The sequence below is a fragment of the Neophocaena asiaeorientalis genome, unplaced genomic scaffold (assembly GCF_003031525.2).
Source record: "Neophocaena asiaeorientalis asiaeorientalis breed wild unplaced genomic scaffold, Neophocaena_asiaeorientalis_V1.1 scaffold684, whole genome shotgun sequence".
NCBI classification, from domain to species: Eukaryota; Metazoa; Chordata; class Mammalia; order Artiodactyla; family Phocoenidae; genus Neophocaena; species Neophocaena asiaeorientalis.
Genome location: NW_020174048.1, coordinates 4,874,447 through 4,897,615, shown reverse-complemented (window position 1 = coordinate 4,897,615; position 23,169 = coordinate 4,874,447).

The following is a 23,169-nucleotide window of genomic DNA, read 5'->3' as shown; positions in this document are numbered from 1 at the left end:
CCGAGGGTGGTAGGGGTAGAATAGAGACTTCTAGACTTCTCAGGTATTCGAGATTCAACCAAAAGGTGATTTTATATTTTTTACATATGGTACTTCTGCCTGAGATTTCCTTTGAGACAACACTTCCGCAATGAAAAGTTATTGTGAACCAAACATCCTCTTAAGGCCTCAGAGGAAGAATAGAGGGCAGAGTCGTACAGCCATGGAAACCTGGCCCCTGAAGGCGAGTCCTTGAGGGGTGCGTTTTGGCTCTGGCACATGTGAGCTCTGTGGGTTCTAGGTGCCATTTCCATAGAAGCTACAAACTGCCCTCTGCCTCTGAACAAAGAAATGAGTGCGAGTGGCCGAGAACAGAGACTCAGGTGCGCACCACCTCCCCTGCAGGTGAGGCCTTTCCTGGGCTGGATGATGAGCTCGGCCACAGAACAGAAGGGAGAAGGTCCAGGGTGAGCCTGGGGGGTGCACCCAGCTTTGATTGTCAGTGCCCTGTGCCTCGTGTAGCAAGCAGTAAACCTTCTGTTCAAGTAAATGCTGTTTGGGGCAGTTATTTTTCTTCTTGGTCAACCTACAAAGAAGAAAATCAGCCCAAATAGTTCACAAATTAAGAATTAGATGAAACAGGAAGCCTGGGACCTAATCCCTTAGCCAAAGGATGCGTATGAAGAAAGGAACCCTGGGGTTTGCACAGAAATGCATAGTTCGTGCTCCCAAATGGACACGTGTTGGGCTGTTGCCTGTTCATCTCTGAAGCCACATTATGAGGGAATTTGCCTATTTCTTATTTATCCAATTAAACTGGCTGCATAGGATAAAAGTCTAGGCAGGTAGCAATGGGTGGACCTATGGAAATTGCCACACGAGGAGTGGTCGTGAGTCCAAGACTCATTACAAAACAGACACTGCATGCATTCCAAACTGAAGACAGAATCATCTACTCTGTCCAACACGCACTTTTTTGAGGATCTGACGCACAAACACGCAATGATTGAGAGGATCCTATATATCCAGAGTCAACTTTAAGTTGAATAGCAAAGGCTTTTTAAAGCTAAGCACAGATTCGCCTGGTGTCCTCAGTTGAAAAAACGATGTAAATTGTTCCAATATGGAAATTCAAGGCAAAGAGCAAGAGAGGAATTCCATGTGCCAAAGAAGGGAGAGTCAATAGAATAGCCAGCCCTCCGTTATCGATGACACCCTGGCATTAGAGCTTAGCTCTTCCTACATGCATCCTGCGTGTTTTATTCATATCAAGCATTGGTATATTATCCTCTTTTAACAACTGAACTATACTTGCCAATTTATATTTAACCTGTGGATGACTACAATGCTCCAATTTGTAGAACTTGGTTTTCCTTGTACTTCTTCTTTTTTTTTTAATTGAAGGATATGTTGTGTTAGTTTCTGCTGTACAGCAAAGTGATTCAGTTATACACGTATACACATTCTTTTTCATATCCTTTTCCATTACAGTTTATCACAGGGTATTGAATATTGTTCCCTGGGCTATACAGTAGGACCTTGTTGTTAATCCCTCCTGTGTATAATAGTTTGCATCTGCTACTCCCAAACTCCCAATCCATTTCTCCCCCCATCTTCTCCCCCTTGGCAACCACAAGTCTGTTCTCTATGTCTGTGAGTCTGTTTCTGTTTCGTAGATAAGTTCATTTGTGTGGTATTTTAGATTCCACATATAAGTGATATCCTATTGTATTTCTCTTTCTCTTTCTTATTTACTTCACTTAGTTTGACGATCTCTAGACCCATCTATGTTGCTGCAAATGGCATTATTTCATTCTTTCTTATGGCTGAGTAATACTCCAATGGAGTATATATATACATATATATGACATCTTCTTTATTCGCTCATTTGTCCATGGACATGAAGACTGCTTCCATGTCTAGGCTACTGTAAATAGTGCTGCTATGAACACTGGGGTGCATGTATCTTTTTGAATTAGAGTTTTCTCCAGATATATGCCCAGGAATAGGATTGCTGGATCGTAAGACAACACTATTTTTAGTTTTTTGAGGACCCTCCATACTGTTCTCCATAGTGGCTGTACCAATTTGCATTCCCACCAACAGTGTAGGAGGGTTCCCTTTTCTCCACACCCTCGCCAGCATTAGTTATTTGTAGACTTTTTAAGGACGGCCGTTCTGACTGGTGTGACGTTGTACCTCATTGTAGTTTTGATTATCGTGTTTCTCTTATTTCTACAACCTAATCAAGTAGATGGCTGTTGACATTTTAAAAAATATTTATTTATTTATGTTGGCTGCACCAGGTCTTAGTTGTGGCATGCATGCGGGATCTAGTTCCCAGACCAGAGTCAAACCGGGGCCCCCTGCATTGGCAGTATGGAGTCTTACCCACTGGACCACCAGGGAAGTCTGGCTGTTGACATTTTTTATTTTTATATTTTGGTTATCCCCTAAAGCTTTGAGTATTTTTGCTACCTGTAGCAGGATTATAAAATAATGTGGCTTCCAATACTGATCAGTTATTGAATAGTTCAGCAATATATTAATTTTGTCAACAATATATCAATCTTAGCAAAGAAAAATAATTTTTCTGAATGTGTTTTTAGTGCCCTGTTGACAGTTAGCTTTCTGAAACCTTGTTATAATTTGTCATCAGGTCTCAGGTCGATTTTGAAATAGGTGAGTTTCCAACTCCTTTCTCTTATGAAGTGGTTTTCTCATTGTAAATTACTTGGCTTTGACATAGGAGGACTTTGGAGCCAGAATAAATACCTTCCTGATAATGGTGTAGAACACCATTCTCACCCAAATGGAAATTTCAGGATATTTGAGACAAAGGTCCCCAACTTTTCCGAAGGGAGTTTGAACACAAGATTTTTAAACCCTAAAACAAGCCTCAACAAAAATGACGTATTTTTTTTTTGTTTGTATGTTTCCCCTACCTGGCTGTATATTTGACTTCACCCTGCATAAATACTTGAGTCACACCGATTCTGTAGGCGTGTCACATGCCCCTTTACTCTGCCACCTCTGCAGTCACCTGCCTTATTTAGTCAAGAAACCAGAATGCCCCCTGTCAGTGTGTGTCTAACCTCAGAATGGATGCACAGCAGAGGTTTGGGGGTAACTCTTTTACAAGCTCCATGCCTGTCATTCTGAAGTCGATGGCCAAAGGAGGATCCGTGAGCTTACTCACCGTGTAATTAAGTGGCAATGTCAGAGGTCAGGCAGCATCGTCTTCTCCAGCCAAAAGTCTCTGGAACCCTCATGTGGCGATTTAGGATTGTGTTGCCTGGCCAACCACCAGGAACCCAGCTGTCTTAACGCATCCAGGCCATGCTTCGAAAATCGGATCCGTCTTTTTAACAACATCTCTTCATCTGTGGAGTATCACAGGTTTTCAGGATGCACCTCATCAATGACGTTGGTTGAAATTACCGATGCTGGCTTTCCTGTGATGTCCATGAATTGTGGCTTCCTTCATAACCCTCTAGGTGTGACTTTTACGGTAACCATGCTGGAGTGATTACTGAAAACACAGCAGCATCATGCCATATTTCATGTATCCTTAGCAAGAGCATTTAAGCAATTGGCACATTCATGTTAAACCAAATGAAAAACTGGTTTTACCTAGGCACTCCATAGGAAAAGCCTTCTCCTGAGTTTCCTTGCACATTCCCCTGAAAGGGAGATAAAGATAAAGAACTATTGTAGTCTTATAACCTAAAAACCACAAAACCTCTCATTTGTAATCTACAAAACTATTGATAAAACAAGATGGCATCTTATCTTTGACTAACTGGCTTTCAATAGTCCACTTAGTATTTAGATTCAAGGAAGTGGCTGATAATTTGTATTAATGAGAATAAAATTATTAAGCTAAAATATAAATAGAAGACATAAAAATAAGTCAACCCAGAGTCTCCAGAGTGGTTCAGCCCTGTTGACACCTCGACTTAAGACTCGTGAAATTGATTTTGGACTTCTGGCCTCCAAAACTGTAAGAGAATAAATTTGTTTTATTTTTTTTTGTATTGTTTTAAGTGACTATGTTTGTGGTAATTTGTGACATCAACAAAAGGAAACTAGTACACACTCCTCTGTCCAGTAAGTTATTCAAGAGAATTTGCTTTAATTTTCTACCTTGTCAACACTTGGTATTTTCTGTCTTTTCCTCTTAGCCATTCTTGTGGGCATATATTTCATTGTAGCCTTAATGTGCATTTTCCTGATTAAGAATGAAATTTAGCAATGTTCATTATATATTTAATGGCCAGTTAGATTTGCTCTTTTATGAGGTGGTCGTTTGTGTTTTTACTCAATTTTATTGAGTTATCTTTTCTCATTGACTGATTTTTCTCATAGGTATGATTTGCAATTTCTGTGCATTAACCTTTCTTGGATATATAAATATGGTTGTGGATTTGGACCTGGATATTGATACAGATATAGACTCAGCTCTCATTATATAGCTAATCACTCTCGTGATCTGTTTTGATGAACAGATCTTAACTTTGACGTAGCCATTTTTTATCAACCCGTTCCTTAATGATTAAGAAGATTAATAGTTAATCTCCTTCCTTGAGACCATATTCTATTCTGAGAGTTTTAATGATTTTATTACATTTATGCTTTCCATACAGCTGGAATTGAATTTGGCTATGTTGTGGGATGTGTCAGTTTCACTTTCTTTATACAAATACCCAATTTTCTCATCACCATTTGTTGAAAATCCGGTTGCCTTCTACTTCCGCAGCACCACTTCTGTGTATGTACATTTCTTCCATTGACCTGTTTATATAACCCTGCCTCTATACTACATTGCCTTTATTACTATAGTTTTATAATAATTCTTGATAGCTGTTAAACTGAGTCCTCCCAGTCAGTTCTTCTATTTCTTGAGTATCTTAGCTGTTCTTAGCATTTTGCAATTTTCTGTAAATTTTAGATTTAGGTTATTAAGTTCTACCAAAAACCTATTTGGATTTTCATTGGATTACATTCACTGTGTATTTCAATTTAGGAAATTCGATATCTTTAAAACACTGAGCCCAGGCAACCTATGTAGATATGGGCTATAGTTCCATGTACTTAAGCCGTTGTTAATGGCCGTCAATGATACTTTGTAATTTCTTTTATAAATAATTTTATAAATCATTTATAAAATAATTTATATAGAAATATAGAAATATTTTTATGATAGCAATGTTCAGTTGCATTGTTGGATTTATTCCTGTATGATATATATTTGTGATGTTATTGTAAATTGTCTTTTGTTTTAAAAATCAGTAGTATTCATTAAAATTTTACAGATATTTTAATAAAATTCTATAACTATATGCTTAATTTGAAACAATAAATTCCTGCCATAATGCTAGAAGTGGGTTCCAGCACTGCAGTCACACCGAATGCAAAGTCATGTCACTGTAAGGTTAACCAGATGATGGATGGAGGCTGCAGGGCCCGCAGCTCTTAAGGCCCAAGGACTGAAAGCCGATTGCCTGTTGCATTTTATCCAAATTTGCTTTAGCATGGGGGCTCACCGTATCCTCAAAACACTGCAAAAGTTTTTGCATACCAAGTAATAAATGGGCACCAGTTTACATGAATCAAACAAAATAAACTCATGATTTTGAATTCCAGTTTTCACACCTAGTTAAAGAAATGTAAGTTTCAAAACCAACGAGATACCATTTTTCACTTGACAATGATAAATAGTGGTGAGAGTGTAGCAAAACAAACCTCTCATACACAGCTGGAGCTTTGTAAATTGGTATAAACTTTTTAAAGAACAATTTAGCAATTCCTATCAAAATGTAATATGCTTGTATCTAATGTCCCAGCAATTCTACTATTGGAAAATTATACCGTGGATAGAGTCCCACATATGCACAAAGAGTGTGAACAAGGATGCTCAATGCAGCTAAAATGTTCAATCCACCCAAATAACCATCAGGCAAGAGATGCATACCATTGTATATCCATGTTTACATAGCATGCTTACATAGTTGAGAGCAAGTTAGAAGTAAAAGGAATGAGTATAGTATGCTCTCATGAGTATTTTTTGAAAGATTAGATAGATAATAGATGATAGAAAAAGAGCATATTAGGGTTCTCCAGAACAAAAAGAAAAACAATAGGATGGATGGGCGGACGGACAGACAGCAATGCCTGTACATTCGTGGAAATTTTCTGTAATGAAATGCTGGAAACTGTTAAGAGTTATCTAAAGTGAGACCAACTAGGGAAGATGGTTGATCTGATTTCATCATTTACCTTTGGGATTTTTCTTCATATTCTTTCATGTATGTGCAGTTGTCTTTTTCTAAAGATTGAAGAATAGTTGATTTATTATGTGTTAGTATCAGGTGTAGAGCAAAGTGATTCAGTTATACATATATATATCTTTTGTGATGTTTTAATTTTTTAACCATATTCATGGATTACTTTTTCAATCATTATTTAAAATATTAAATACCATAGAGTAAGTGATTAACATGAAAATACATGGAACTGTTCTCAGGAATTCCACCTCCTTCTCCTCCGTCCCCCGTCACCACCCCTCAGTACTACAGCTTCTCTGTACACGCTGTCTCTAAGTTTTATAGCATTTCGACTTCCGTTTTACCCACTCACTTCATATCGTTTCTGCTGCTTCACTGAAATTGCGCCTCACCGTGGTTCTTTACATCTTCACAAATACCGTTCCTTCTGCTGAGTATATTCTGTTCCCTCTTATACTGGTGTACCTATATTCATTCTTCAACAACTCCCTCACCAGCTCTGTGAGGATTTCGAGGAATTAGCCTTTCTTCTAGAACTCCCTATTCCTTTGTGCCTGGCTGTTCGTAGTAGGGGTCATTCTTGTTTGCATCTCTGTCTCTCCAGCTGCAATACAGATCTGGTACTCTTCCTGGACACGTGTGCCCCAGCATCTGGCAAAATGCTTTAGTTGACTCTGGTTGAGCATTGTGATTATGTGAGCAAGCGCCTAAAAGTACAAAATTCTGGAGATTCTACGGCCCAGAAATCTGGACTGTCAAAGATATCCACATATGCTGATTAGGTTCCATCAATCGTAAGGTGTCTTGATTTATTTAGTACCCGAACTTTACGTCACCCATAAATGTTCCCAATCCCTTTGTGCTATTTTAATCACCTATTTTCTCCTGCAATTTTATCATCCACTCACCAGCTGCCTTTGTTTCTTCCCTTCTTGAAATTACCTTTTATTGAGTATCTACTATGTGACAAGTCGTCAGCTGGAAGCCTTACGTAAATGAGCTCTAATCTTTACAGCCCTACAGGGGTGTAGTAGTGTTTTTGCGGTCTTCAGATGGAGAAGCTGAAACAGAAAGAGGTTCAGTAAATTGGTCCAAGCTGGTGCTGCCGGTCGGCAAAGACAGTGGAACTAGTTCTGCCAGGGTCCGGGGTCCAGGTCTGCTCTCTCTGTTCCATCCCTCTCCCTCTCCTGGGACTCTGCACTCCTCCTGCAGCACCACGGTAGCCTGCTTCTGTCAGATGTCCTCATGTGTCCATCTCTCCCTGCTTTGCAGCTTCTTTTTTTGTCTCCTACTTCTAGAGCTGGAGTTTCCAAGGGTAGAATTCCCTTTAAAGTGAAACTTGTCTACCTGACTTCAATGGCTACTTTTAGGTAGAAAATTCTCGGGTCTATGTTCAAAGTAATTCATATGTATAATTTATATTCTGTTTCTAATAAGAAACTTCCAAATCTATACTTGGAGTATCATTTCCACTTTTCTGTTAGAACCACCTAGCTCAGTCTCAGCCTCAGCTCTAATGACGTTTTGGACCAGGTAATTGTTTTGGGGGGTTGCTGTCTGTGCCTTGCAGGATATTTACCCACTAGATGCCAGCAGCACTACCTGCCTCCAGCTGTGATGAACAAAATGTTCCCAGATGTTCCAAAGTACCCCCGGGATGTATACTTGTGTGTGTGTAGAATTGCCCCACTTGTGAACCAGTGAATTCTAACGGGATAGCCTGCCAGCCTTTAAAACTCCATCGGACCTAAATTAAATTCATGGTCTTCTCCCAAACGTCTCCTCGTTCACTTCTACTGATAATTTCTGTCAGTAGACCTAACATTTCCTCAGTCCTTCAAGCTCTAACCCTCTACACCATCCATCACATCCACATCAGTTTCCCTCCCAACCCTCTGCCCCCAAACAATTGCTAAGACACACAGCATCAACTTCATCCCCCGAGTCTCTCCTCCCATTTCTAATTTCCCTGGTTCTGGCCTCCATTCCTCACACTGATTCAAAGATCATTCTTATGTTCTCCCTACTTAATCCATCCTATTCAACGACGCCGGATAAAGCTTCTTCACAGACAGCTCCGTCCGTGCTGTTATTCGAACCTTCAGCAGCTCTTGTCATGGACCCAATTAAGTATGAATTGCTCACCCTGGCATTTCAGGGCCTCCACCATATGGCGCCACCTCCCTTTCCAGCCTCATTTCACACATCTCCTCTACAAGCACCAACATGGTTGCTTATTGCTCATCCAAAATGGTCTGTGCATATGGACTGGTGTCTTTTACTCATGCTGTTACCTCGGTTGGTGAGTCTTCCTACACAATTTTCCCTTTAAAAAGCCTACTCTTCTTTCAAGGCCATTTTGAAATCCTACACTGCTCACAAAACCTCACTTTTCTGTTGACCCAACAGAATGTGTTCACTTTTCCCTCTGAGTCCCTTTAACTGTCCATACCACATCTCTTAGGTCACTTACGCATCGGCACCTGATTTCATGGTGTTAGCATCTTCCCTGATAGATTGTAACCTTCTCGGTGGTACAGGTTTGGTCATATTTTTCATACACCCTAGAGGACCCGGCACTGCTTATGTATTTCAGAAGTCCTTAATTATGTCAAGTGAGTAATAAAAGTGAATTTATTTTCTTGCCACACTAGGTCAGCGCCTCACCTTTCTTCTATTAATTGGCCTCTCACTCGGCTTTCCCACACCTCTCCAAACCATTCTCTGCTAGCTACGAAGTAACCTTCCCAACACACATCTGATCATACTCACCGTGACTTAGAACGCCTTTCATTGCCTACGGGGCAGATGTAAACTCCTTTGTTTAGCACACAAAACCCTCTGGGTTCTGGTTACCTTGGTTTGTTTCAGCAGCCTTACCTGCAACTATATTCTCGTAACATGGTGGTGAGTTTCCAGTTGCAGCAGTCAGGCTGGGTGTCTTTGCCCATGTTTCCCATCCCTTTGCTCACACTGTCCCTTCTGTCAGGAGTCCTTCTGCCCAGCCATGCCCACTTGTAACATCCACTCATCCATCACCACTGCTCAAGGAAAGCCCTTGTCTCCCAGGACAAAAATGCTCCCTTCCTTGGACACCCCTGCATCTTCTACCTGCCTCCAACACAGCTCCTGGAGCCCTTTGCTCTCACCTCCCACATGCCTGAACCCAACTACTGTATGATAAACACCTTGAGAAGATACTTTGCCTCTTACAGAGCTCTGCATTCCTATTGTGTGCGTGATAATGCAGGAGGTTCATGAAAACTGTCTTGTTGAATGACTGACTGAAGAGATGAACTCAAACCAGAAGATCAGTCCATTTTAGTTATCAGTTAGCACAGTAAGAAGCCAACGCATAAAATGCCACCAACCAGAAACTCTACGAATTCTGTAATGCCTGGGTATCTGGTAGCCCTGAGAGGAGAGAGAATCTGAATGAGTCAATTTTTCCATTTGGTGCCACTTGTCAGTTCTACATTTGAAAAATTCTAAACTGCCTTATTTATTTCCCTGGCTCGGTCAACAGGTTATTTAGAAAATAGTTTCGCTCTTGCTGTATTTGGAGGTATCATGATGAAAATAAATTTCCATGGGGGGGTTTAACTAATTTATACCACAGACACCATTAAAGAATAGCTCTCTACTGGGAACCACCAGAAAGACTGCCTTTCCCTTCACTTGCTGCTTTGCCAAGCGCCGTATCTGCCCGTCCCGTTAGGGCATCCGCTTAAGGCACTCCACTCAGCTCCTCCTTCACATCCTAACCCCTCGCCTCCCACCCGCATCCAGCTGATGACTCCAGGGAGTTGTCAGGACACAGCAGAAAAGTAAACGTGTTGAATCACATACCTATCTAGACAGTTCTTCATCGACAGATACTGTGCTGAGATCACTGCATTTCCGTGTGTGGAAAGAAAATATGTGGACCTTCCGAAGAGCTGATTCTCTGTGTAGCAGTGGCTTTGTAAATGTATTTCTGCATCTGAGCTCTGGTCCTGGATCTTAAAATTGCCAACACCCTGACCGCCAGAGCTTCATCTGCTGTTAGCGAAAGAGGGTTCAGGTACCCTTAAAATAATCAGCAGAGATTATTTTAGGTTTATAATCTGTGGTCTAATCCCAAGAAATTAGAAGGGAGAGATAGATGAGCAGGCCTCCAATTCTACAAGCCCAAATTGAAAGGATGTGAAATCTGACATGCAAGATGTTATCGTGAAAAACTTCTAAAATAGTATAGGAAAGTGAACAGACTGGAGAAAATCAAGAATCTATGAAGGAAAATAAGATGGAGAAAAATAAATAATTGAGGTTAAGGCATAAATAAAATATGGTGTGCTTAACAAAATGATTTGCTTGCTAATGAAAGTAAACAGCAGTCCGAAGAAAGGAGCCTGTCGAAAAGAAGAGCAAAGTGGAGGATGGAAGCTGTCCCACCAGCCCCTGGCGTCCAAATGGCAGTAACGGCATGCGCTCTGTCGCAGGGGCAAGGCAAAGCGCTTTGCGTGCATTACGTCATTTAACCTTCAAGGCAAAGTGCTTTGAGTGCATTACGTCATTTAACCTTCAAGGCAAAGCGCTGTGAGTGCATTACGTCATTTAACCTTCAAGGCAAAGCGCTGTGCGTGCATTACGTCATTTAACCTTCAAGGCAAAGCGCTTTGCGTGCATTACGTCATTTAACCTTCACAATAACTTTTTAGATTGTTGTAGATGTTTTACCTATTTAGAGATGAGGAACCCTAGTGACTCTTGTCTATTGAGCGCAAGGACGCTGCATACAGACACCCACAAAATCTCACTGTCCTATGACAATAATCACATGCTAGGAGTGGGCAAGGTTACGCTGATCTGGCCTGAGCCCCGCACACATTGGCTGCACCTGCTCAGGTGTATATGGCCGGATGCAGATAAGTTTGTCCCTTGGGTTTGGTGGTGGGCTAGCTGAGAGCTGTTCTAGGAGGGCCTCAGCTAGATCGGAGCAACTCAGATGGGGCCTACACACGCCATCCTTCGGCAGGCTACTTCAGGTGTGCCCTCCTCATGGCAATGGCAGAGGACAGGATTGCAGGTAGGAAGGTGCAGGGGCTCCTTCAAGTCCCTGCTGGCAAAGAAAGCCACCTGGCCAGGCCCAAAGTCGGAGTGGGAGGACATGGCCAGGTGACCTTTCGAAAGGTGTGGACAGAGGGTGGGGTGAATGGGCCCTTGATACAACCCATCTACCCGCAGAGGAGATCAATTCACTTACAAAAGGTCACCAACATCTAGGAGCCTGGGTTCTAACCAGACCTCATTCCAGTGTCTGCCTTTCAAGGGCCCCAGCACACAGAGAGTCCAAGATATATCGGATCGTGAGAGCCTGCAGGTCAGTGGGCAAGCAACGTGTCAAAGAAAGTAAGGAGAAGCTGCGATTTTAAAGAGTCAGGGTAGAAAATCCAATTTGTTTAAGAGCAAAAGAGATCAGGGACTTCCCTGGCGGTCCAGCGGTTAAAACTCTGCTCTTTCACTGCAGGGGGTGTAGATTCGGTCCCTGGTTGGGGAACTGAGATCCCGCATGCCATGTGGTGAGGCCCAAAAATTTTTTTTAAAGAAAAAGAAATAAAAACCAAGGGTACAAGGGATAAAGCCCTCATGAGAGCAGTAGTTTTGAAGCTTGTGACTAAGTTTTCGAGAAGAATGAAGTCCTCTGGCCAGGAGGATAAAGCATTTTATGGAAGGAATAAAAAGAGGAACAGGGTTGGGGTAAAGGGTGAAAACATGAGTTTCTAGCATCTACATTTCAAATGCTATTAATTTCTTGTGTCTGGATATCTTTTTAATTTATTCTTTCCAGCTCTGAGTTATAATTGACGAGTAAAATTGTAAGCTATTTAAAGCGTACACGATGTGATGACTTGATATGTGTATATATTGTGAACAAATTTCCCCCCTCCTGTTGAATTAACGTTGGATTTTATTTTTTATTGGGTAGGATATTCTCAAAAGTGTGCATTATGTAAATAGCTTTCCTAACACAAAATGTTACACAACAGACCTGAGATTTGCTAACAAAATGCACCTTACAAATGAAAAGGCCCTTTAGAAATTTGGAGAGTTATTCATAATAGTAGAGCCAACCGTTTTTCTTGAATGAACTAGACCAGCCAGTTAAGTTTCAGAGTCACTTTCTGTTTGTAGAATTCTACATGCCTTTGAAGGAAACAAGGTAGCTATAAGGTAAATAAATTTATTCCGCGACTACCTTCTTAAAGGTAATCCTGATCGTCCATTAGAGTGGTGTCAGGGCTGAATAAAATTAAAAGCAAACAGAGAGATCTTTCGTGCTAATTCATCTAAAATAGATCCTTCACCGAAGGCACCTACATGAGGTTATTGCCACCCACGTTCAGATTCAACATAGAATAAAGTAGACAGGTAATATTTTTCATAGCTGATGAGTGACTCCAAATATAATTCTATCCTGTGGCTAACTTTGAACTTCACGTCTCATCTGACAGAACCATTTTCATTACAGGGCTCATTGGAACGTCACAGTGACTTTCAGGGGCACTCGTGTCATTGTCACCTGTCACTTTCATCTGTTGGCCCAGCCTGGCTGACTTTTTGCCTTCAAAGTCTGATGTTTCCTTATCGGGTAAGTTCGAGGCCACACGGTAAAGTTGGGTTCTTTCTTCTTAGAGGCGACGGCTCAGGCTGGATGGGAAGGTTGCCCATTTGTGGGTGAGCACTTGGGAAGCTGTATGGACAGCAGGAGATCAGGGTTTCTCGTGTTCCCATAGTCAACATTCACAACTAACTTGTCCACACTTATATCTGTGATGTTATCATTAGGAATCATAGTAGGAATAGTAATACTTGAGCATTTTTTTGTGTGCTGAATTTGGCATTTTACCCACATTATCTTGTTTAATCCTCACAACAAAATTTCCAGAAGCCATCATTATGGGTATTTTTCAAGCAAGGAAATTGATGTTTAAAACAGGTTGAATAATTGCTCAGTTCACCAACCTAGGCGCTGGCAGAGCTAGCCTGCAACTCCTAGCTGTGGTTCTCTCTCCTGTGTGCAAGTATCCCTTTTCTTATTCTTACACCTTAACTTGGGAAAATAAAGCACTGTGTGCAGAAGGTTGTAATCCTATGGCGTTTCCATGGTTCTGTGTTCACCCTGACAACCTTTAAAGAATCAGACAGACTCCTTGTTTAGTGGAGTCTGGAAGACCAAAGACTCAGTTCTGCGACTGTGTGATCTTAACAAGGTCACTTACCCTTGCCCAGCTGGAGTTCCGATTTCTAAGAACCAGGTTACTATCTTTGCACTTCCCACTTCTCAGGATATTTTAGGAGGACCAATGAGGATAAAGTAGGGGAGTATTTTGCAAACTGCAAAGCAATGCACACCCAATATTGTGATTTTTGCCTTGATTAATCTCCAGCTTGGACCTTGCAACAGCTGTATCATGTTGTATTTCCAAAAAGGATGCATAGCTGGGCAGTCAGGCTAATATTATTCCACCTTTAACTAGATTACCCTCCCGCTGACCCTCTGCTCCTTTCCCAGGCATGTTGCTGATTTATCTTTCAAAAGCAAAACAGTGTGCTCTGGCCACTTCCCTCCTTCGACTGCACTTGTCACTCTGCTGGCCTCTTGTGTTTTTTCTACAGGATGCGAGAAATGGGAACCAAACGCAAACACCAGCAATGAACACGGGCTTACATCTCCAGCAAGTGATTTTTTCTCCCCCTCTCTCTCCCAGAGCTCAAAGGATGCAGTTTTCCTCCGCTAAATTTTTCTAAGCCCTGTACAAAGACTCAGCTCTGTGATGCAGAGATTCTGAACTTAGCCAGCTGTGTCTGTTCAAGTGATTGAGGTTGTAATAATTATTAGTGATAGCCCAAGGGTGTCATGGCGGGGCGCTGCAAAATCTGTTTACGTAAAGCTACCTTGTTGAGAAACTGTCTTTAATCTAATCCAAACTGGGCTAGAAGCTTCCCCTACCTCTAGGGAGGGACATGGTTCTAGGCAGGCTCAGCAGCTGTCCTGGTTAACCCAAGACTGTCCCATTTTTAGCACTGAAAGTCTCACATCCCAGAAAACCCCTCAGCCCTGAGCACAGTGGACAGAGGTGACCCCAGCACTGGAGCACTGGCCCTTTGCCCCTCTGCGTTTCACAAGTTCCAAGGACGATGAATAACTTTCACCTATCGGTTACTTTCATGAAGTCTCTTAAACAGCGTTAAAAAATAAAAACTCAATATTTTTGTCCTTTCACAAACGACTGTCCCCCAGATGCCGTGGCTGCGCTCACACGGACAGAACAAGCCCCAGAGCTCTGGCCTGTTAGCTCCTTAGTCACTCTAGGTCTTGGTTGCAGATTTTGTAGTCAAACCCCATGATAAACGATCGGCTGGTTTTCATGGGTGTAGCTCTCCCAGAAGAATAAAGCAAGAATGTTTGTCATCCATAAAGCACAGCTGCAAGAAGCACGTGGGAGTGATAATTGGATGACACCCAGGGAAGGGGAAAAAAACATTAAAAAAAAAAAAAAAGCTTTTCAGGGAGGATGAGGTGTCTTGTGGAAGGAGAGCCAGCGGCGCGCGGAGGACGGGCCCAACATGCTCCCTGGCCCTGGACCACCCTGGCGGCGCGCAGCCTCCGCACCAGCAGCTGGGATTTCGCCGGCCGGCAGCCCGGGCAGGTTCCAGCAGCATCCCGGGCCCAGGCCACACCCTCCGCTGGCCAGCGCCCCGCTAGCTACTGGCTTTGGCAGCTGGAGGTAGCCGGAGGGGGACTGCATTTCTGTTTGCAAGTGGGCCGCCGTGCTCGACGAGGCCAGCCGCCTTTAACCCCGCAAGAGGGCCCTTTGACAGTCGGCCTTTGATGCTCTCAGGGCTCCGCGCGCCCCGCGACAGGCAGCTGTCAGACCTGCGCCTCTGGCAGAAAGACAGGGGAACAGGGATCGCCCTGAAAGAAACAGCACACACGTTTGATCCTCTTATCCGCGTCCTTCCTGCTCTCAGATTCCGCTCCACAATGGGAGAACTTAGGAGAGTCGGTAAACAAAGCAGCATTCATTCGCGTTCATCGGAGCCTGGTCGGGTCCTCTTTTTAATCACTGCTCGAGGAAAATCCCAAAGGCTTCAAAACCATCCCACTAGTTTCTAAGCTTTTTATGTATTAGCCCAGACCATCAAAGTTCATGGCAAAGAGCACATCGCTGTACTTTCAAATGGTGAAGGGTGTGTGCGTGTGTGTGCGTGTGAATAGCGTGGGTTATTCTTTACAAAATTGGTCAAGGATGCTAAAGGCCAGACTTTAAGGATGAAGAGTTCTATCACCTTAACTCTGGAATAAGGCATAGGGCAAAATCTGGAAGCAACATTTGCCTGTGCCTTGACAGACAGTTTAAACAAGTGGCACGGGGGCTTGGAGAGCAGGAATCATAATATTAAAGGAAGAAAACGGGGAGGATATGTGAGTGCATTCTGCTAAGTTATCCTTTCTAAAGAAGAGAACACGCTCTCTTCTTTAGAAGAGGGGAGGAGGGACATTTGTGGGGAAAAGGGACATTTCTGCCCCCACTGAGGTACTGGGCTTCGACCATGGACAGCCAGATCCTGGGATGTTGCTGCATCTTCCAGCAGAGCACAGAAAAGAGCTGCAACAAAGAGAGGGAAGACGGTCTGTGCAGCTCATGGAAGGTTCTGGAGACCCCAGGGCACATGCCCTGCTGCAGGAGCACAAAGGCTAGCCAAGGCTCAATACAGTCTTCTCACAGCCTGAGGTACATTATTGCCCCCAGACCAAGGTTTCTCAAGGCTGGCACTCTTGGCATTTAGGACTGCATCTGTCAGGGACAGTCTCCGCTCCGGCTGCGTTAGCCCAGTACCATAGACTGCGGGCTGAAACAACCCACATTTGTCTCCCACGGTTCTGGAGGCTGAAGTTCAAGCTCAAGGTGCCGACAGGTTTGCTCCTGGTGAGGGCCTGCTTCCAGATTTACAGACAGCCATCTTCTTACTGTGTCCTCCCGTAGCAGAGAGAGGTCCTCTCTCGTGTCTTTGTGTAAGGCACTAATCTTATTTGTGAGGGCTCCACCCTCACGACCTGATTAATAGCTCCCAAAGGCCCTGTCTCCAAATACCGTTACACTGGGATGTAAACTTCAACACAGGAGCTGGAGCTGGGGGACACATTCTGTCCATAACAGGGTCCTCCAGAGAAAGCAAACCTATAGGAGATATGTAGATAGATATAGACAGGTAATATATAGTTATAGCATATATATAATATATATATTACTAGGAAACATACATATTTTCTCCCAGTAATCCCACTAGGTTCCCAGTCTGGGAAGCCTGTTTTTGCTCCTATGAACTTCAGCTGCTTGGATGGCTCCCACGCACATGACGGAGGGTAATCGGCTTCCAAGTCAAATGATTACTGGTTGTAGATGTTAACGACGTAGACAAAATACCTTCATAGCAGCACCTAGAATAGTGCTTGATTCAGCGATTGGGTTCTTTAGCTTATAGCCAAGTCAATACATACAACGGATCATCACTGAGACCACCTGGTAATTCTTTGTCCAGGGAGGCTGTCCTGTGCTGTGTAGGGTGTTTAGCAGAATTCCTGACTTCTCATTAGATACCAGTCACAACCACCTCCTCTAGTCCTGCCAACAAAAACGCCTCCAGGTATTAGGGAAGGTGCTGAAAGTGCCACTTTTCTAGGCCCTGAGGCAAAGGCCTTGGTTTCGTGTGTCCACCGCCAACACACAAACAGCTCCATGTTCTCTACAGTTAGAGGTAGAGAGCCCAAAGAGTCATGCTTGTATTCCCTGAATCTCATCTTTTCACTCAGGTGCTATTTTAACACATTGAAGTTGAAGGAGTTTCATTAATATTCTTATAAGTCTACAGTGGGCAGGACACCCAAGCCTTCAGGTGGGAGCTGTCTTACCATAAGTAGAAAATGACGAGTTCTATAGTCAGGTGCTGTCTTGTACTCTCTTACCAGAATGAATGACTTTTCTCCTGAAACATGGAATTAAAAATGAAATAATAATGTAACCAGATATGAAATTTATCCCAGAAGTCTCGGTTCACCTGTTCAAACTGGCACGAAACTTGAAAGAGGGTCTCTCCTCCGGAAATCCTGGCTCAGCTTAATATCACAAGCTTGATATTCCATTGAACAGAATATTTTTACTTCCTGAAGATGTAAAAATAGCTTTGAGCTTGATATAGATGAAAGCAATTTGACAAACATTCACTTATCCTAAATTATAGATCTTCTTCCTTTTTCGGTGCATTGCTATTAACAGATTTTTATATGTACCCTTGTAATATATTTTAAAAAAGAAAAACAGATCATGTCCTGTGCTCTTGCAACCATTTGGTGTGAAATGACACGTGGATGGCAAACTGCTATTTTAAACACTGATTGCATTATCTATAACCAAGCAGGATTCTCTCCTCCATTGTTAATATCCTGCTGTGCTGGTGTAATTCCGGTATTTTCTTGGTTATGTACAACTGTATCTTACAAGCAGCCCACATACATTAAAAAGAAAAAAAAGAAAGTAGACTTCTTTAATAGTATTTTAACCACAAAGTTCTGGATTGAGACATGAATGCCCCCAAAAGGCTAATAAACCCCCGTTTGTAACTAACACATACATATTTGTTTAGTTGCTTTAACAAGGCAAGGAAAAACATCTAATTTGGAACGTTGACCCAAAAAGCATCATGGCAGGATATGGAAATTTCTCCTTGGCATTCTCTTCTGCCCATTAAAAAAATATAACTTTTTTACTGGGCTCTTAAATGGGAGGCATCTTCTGTCTGATTTACAGTGTGGTCAGCTGAGAACCAGCCGCTGAATGTGTTTATTGTAAAGTGCCCGAGACATTGGCATTGTTGGTCCAATAAAGTATTCCTTTTGCTAATTAAGTTTTAAGGTGCCTGTGCAGACCCATGCAGAAGCAGTATTTGGGGTTCAAGGAAGTATTCTTCATTTTCTCCTAACCCACCTAGAGGTTAACGTGAGGCTATTTTCCCAGGACAGAGCGGGTGATGACAACTTCTATCTTCTTCCCAATGTTTAAGGAGAAATGGATCTCACCGTTGAAGGATTTTTTTTTTTCATCCTTCACCTTAATCCTCTCTGTGTGGCCCTTTTCATCCTGCCTTAAGACAGAAATGAAAGTGATTTATGTATCTTTAGACACCGAGTCAAACACAAATACATGCTCTGAAGCAGTTAACTAGCATCAACTCTCCCAGGTTAGAGGTTAATCTTACACACTCAGTGATAAAACGAAACAATAAGATAAAAGCAATATTCTTCATAGGAACATGTCACAAATTAATAATTCATTTTGAGCCTTGGCGTTACATAGCCCTGTATTATTTGACTGGGGAAGTCAGAAAAGACCTCCCACCGTGTCCAGTAGGAGACGGCCCCACCTACTCTCAGAGAATTTGCATTCTAACAAATTATACTTTCCATTAAATTTAAGTGCAAACATTTAACCTTATGCCCCTCCCACCGTGCCCTCCCTAAAAAAAACATGTTTTGGTTCATTCTGCATGAACGTACGCATTTTCCCCCTTAAGAAAACAAAAAACCCTTTGTGATGTGTTTGTAAAGTCATCATAGCTTGATGGTGAAAGAACATATTGGATTAGTGGCTTCCCATAGTCATTCCCATGTATCTCTCACAAGAACCATGCAGAGTAGATATAAATATTTCCACTGCCAGTAGAGAAACTGGGGCTTGTCAAAGAGTGGACCATTAACAAGAGGAAAGATTTAAAAACAGATCTTATGATCAAACCCGTCATCTTGCCAGGCGTTAAGTATGCTCTACAGCTCATTAAGATGTTTGAACAATAAGCTGTGGACAGTTTTGCCCTCACGGCCCCAGTATTCTCCTAATTCTGGGCCAGAGGACATTGAAGGTTGCTCTACCCAACACAGATTACAGTATTAAGTATCTAATATTGAATGTCTCAAAATGACGGGAGACGATGATAGCTTGGAAAGAGACATACAGAAGAGACAGTGTGATTTAAAGTGTCTTTCCACAAAGAGCCTGAGAAACATGAACCCATTTCTGGTCAGTAGACCTAATCTGGCCTTTTTTTCTAAGCCGACATCCCACTCTGAGCTGTTCCACACAATATAGTGAATATTTACCTGGACACGGGTTTATTGAGCCGAGTCATTGAATTACAAAGCGTACAGACTAAAGAAAATCAAAGTTGCCACCATACCCATTCAACTGCAACCTCTCTCTCTCATCCATGCACATGTGCTAAACCAACAATTTCATTCCTGTCCTGTGTGAAAGCCTTAATCGTACAAGTGAGCACAGCCATGAGTGCTGGAAACTTCTCTGTTCTGCTCCTTGCTGGGTTTCTACCACTCAACCTGTTCCTGGCATTTAACGCAAATTCAGTAAATATTTACCAAATGAGTGAATTAACAATGGATTAATATGTGAATAAGTCATTTTATGGAGATTCAAGATGCTTCCTATTATGAATTTTAAACATATGTTTAAAAGAATTGATAGTTTGAAAAGAATTGATCATTTGAAAATACCAGACAAGTGTACTTAAGATTTTTCACTGGCTAGAGGAGAGCCTAAAACAAATTAGACTTATTAAATGAATGAAAGGATAAATGGAAATACATGGAAAGGATTATTCATATAACATGAGTTCTCCCGAGTGGGTTGCACCATAGACCCAGACCTACCTTGTAAATGAAGAGTTGGCTAAAGTAAAAAGCAAAGATAAGAAAAGCCTTGTAGTCCTGCCAATTCTCCCATTGCTGCTTTGCCATCACCTACTGTGTCATACATAATTGGCTTAAGAGACATGGAAGCAGGGAAGTTCTAATTATGGACAAGGTAATGATGCAAAAAATAATGACTCCAGAGCCTTTTGCATTGTGTGGTTTCCATTTTATGGTTTTAATAAAGAGAATGTGACATTCATCACAGCCACATCCAAATCCTTTCAAGATGATAGAAACGTAACACACCTTGACATGAAAGAATTTTGTGAGGCCGGCCCACGTACATGTTCTCCTGCCGAACTCCTGGCCTCACCCTTCCCTACCACGGATTTCTTCTTTTTTAAGCTATGTCAACCATCTCATTGCACTTATGGCTCTTAAGTCTATAGTTCTCTGACTTTCTTCGTTTCCTCCCAATACTTTATTACTTCCGAAGTATTACCCAGCCAATTTTCTCCATTTATCATCTTCCAACTATTTCACGTTTCCTGTGTGTCTTGCCAACATCCTAGCGGGTAAATATCCTAAGCCTGTACCCCTTCAACAAACTCCGACAAGTTATATTCCTTCCGTGAGGTTTTAAGTGATAATGAAGTCGTTAATTCTGAAACCGTCTTCTATTTTTTCTCCATTGCTTCTTTTTCTCTTAATGGCTCCGCCTCTAAGCTCAAATTTCCCAGGTTGCCTCCTAAGTATTCATATTCCCAAGATTGCCTTATTATGTGAGGAATCACTACTGAAAGAAGAGTGAACTCTCCCCTTGGCTCTGTGCGCCCACCCAAGACTGAGCGAGAAGTGGGATTCAACAAAACCGGGAGATATTCAATTTATCCTGAACATCCTGGCAAAGGAGAAATCATCTGAGACTAGCGAGGGTATAGAATTCCTCCCTGAGGACCTTTAGAGTTGGGGGGGAAAAAATAAAATATCTGGAATAATTTATGTGGACTACAGTGGAACAGCAAAAGATGCCATGTCTATTCTCACATCTTTCCGAAGCAGAATTGAACAAGACAGGGCGTTCTTACTACATAACACCCACTGTTGAGGCAGGTCTCAAACACACTCTTACGTAAAATATTCAGTCTGCCCGGAAACTGAATGGGAGATAAATAACCTTATGCTTCCTCAAGTCTGATATTTCCTATAATGACAAATATTTTATGAAGTAACATTTTCAGAGCTCTAGATCTGAGTTTCATGCTTCTTTTCTGGTTCTTCATTCCCCTAGACTCACTCCTGCCTAAAAGGCATCCTGACAGCTGAAGCTTCCAGAGCCCAATGACACCCTGATTGAGGAAATATATAAAAACATACACAGTTTAATGTTAAATTAGAAAGCATTTTTGTCCTTTAAAATCACGTGTTCTAAATCGTGTAATCCTAATGAATTCTGAAAGTTGGTATACTGAGATGCTGAATTACATACACTCTTTAGGAAGAGCTAAATACAAGCTTTGGAAAGCCTCCATGCTGGCTGATATGTTTAACTTATTTAACTGCAACACACAGCAGCTGCCTAGATCTTAAAAGCCATGGAAGGTCAGGAAACAACACTAAATTCAGTGTCCAGGAATGTATTAGGGAAAAACACAAGCCATTGGGGTGGAAAAAAAATGTGTAGAGTACGGGACTGAAGGAGGGAAACTGTGGTAATGAACATCTCCAGTGTAACAAGGTACAGAGCCCCTTGCAAAACTGTATTTCAATTTAAAGAGACATCCTCGGAGGTCAGATAGTCCAACTTCCTGCTCGTTTACAGACCAACCAAACCAAAAACCAAGCTAAGGCATGGATGCCCTCCCCACCTCCTTCCCAGTGTCGCAGAGCTAATTTCATGGCAGACTTAGGATGGGAACATGCATCTTTGGAATTCTAATCCAAAACTCATTCAGTTGCTCTGTGATGCCTCTTAGAAGTGAGAAAGGTCTCCTCGGGAGGGAGAAAAAGATTTCCATGGCTTATTTGAAATACAAAGTGTGTAGTGTGGAATCGAGCACTTATAATTCAGTTCTGAAAATCCCTCTGTCTACAAGCGTATTCCCAGGTCACATCAAAAGAACTGAGAAGGACTAACTCTTTTACTTGTTTCCTGCAAAGGAACCAGTTCGGGGTTTTATTTATAAACACTGAATTCCCTCTGTAAGCTACAGCCTTTCTCTTTTAGCATCGCTAGTCATGAAAAATATGGTTTTAATCCTTTAGCTATGAATTAACCTGGCATGGCAACTCACTTGTTTTTTATGGCTGAAAAAAAGGCAGCTAAATTTTTATTGTCTTAATGGTTCTAAAATGCCAGACAGTGCAAAATAGCGTAAAATGAAATTTTGTAGATTCTCCTCTCATCCTGTGATAGATACTTCAATACTTCGGTCAGACACATTTAAAAGGTGCTTCTTTATGGCTTGCTTCAGCTATTTTCATTTTGGGTTACAAGTTAGAACCCAACACACACATAGCATATGCTTGGGTCATTATAATTCCTCGGTCCATAATCTCAAAATAATTTTCTAATATCAGCCAGAAGCTACTAAATGCACAACTAAGGAGGGTGGTGGGAAAAGGGAAGAAAACTGTTTGTCTTGCCATTCAAAGGAAAGCAGGGATTTGAAGGGAAAGTCAAGTTTGTTCAGGTAAAATGTACAGCACAGCAAAGTGTATCCTCTCTAGGTGTACAGCGGTAAGAACTTTTACAAGTACCATCACCACAATTAAGATATAGAAGAGTTCCACCACCCCAGAAAGTTCTCTCATATCTCTTTGGAACTTACCCCTCTCCACAGCCTCAGCTCTTGGTAAACACTGATCTGTTTCCTGTCCTCATAGATCTGCCTTTTCCAGAATGTCATATAAATGAGGTCACACATTATTTAGCCTTTTAAGCATGCGTGGTATCAGAAGAAATGGGGACCTTTGACAAAACTCTGGGAGTCACAGTTGTCAAAGAAAGGAGACTCTGGAAAGGAAACTAAACAGTAGTGGGCAGATAGGTAGAGTGCAAGCAGGGAGAAAATGTTATCATCTAAACAAAGGGAAGTGGGCATTTCAAGAAGAATGGAAGGAACAGAGATTGTGATAGAGACAGAGATAAAGTAGTGG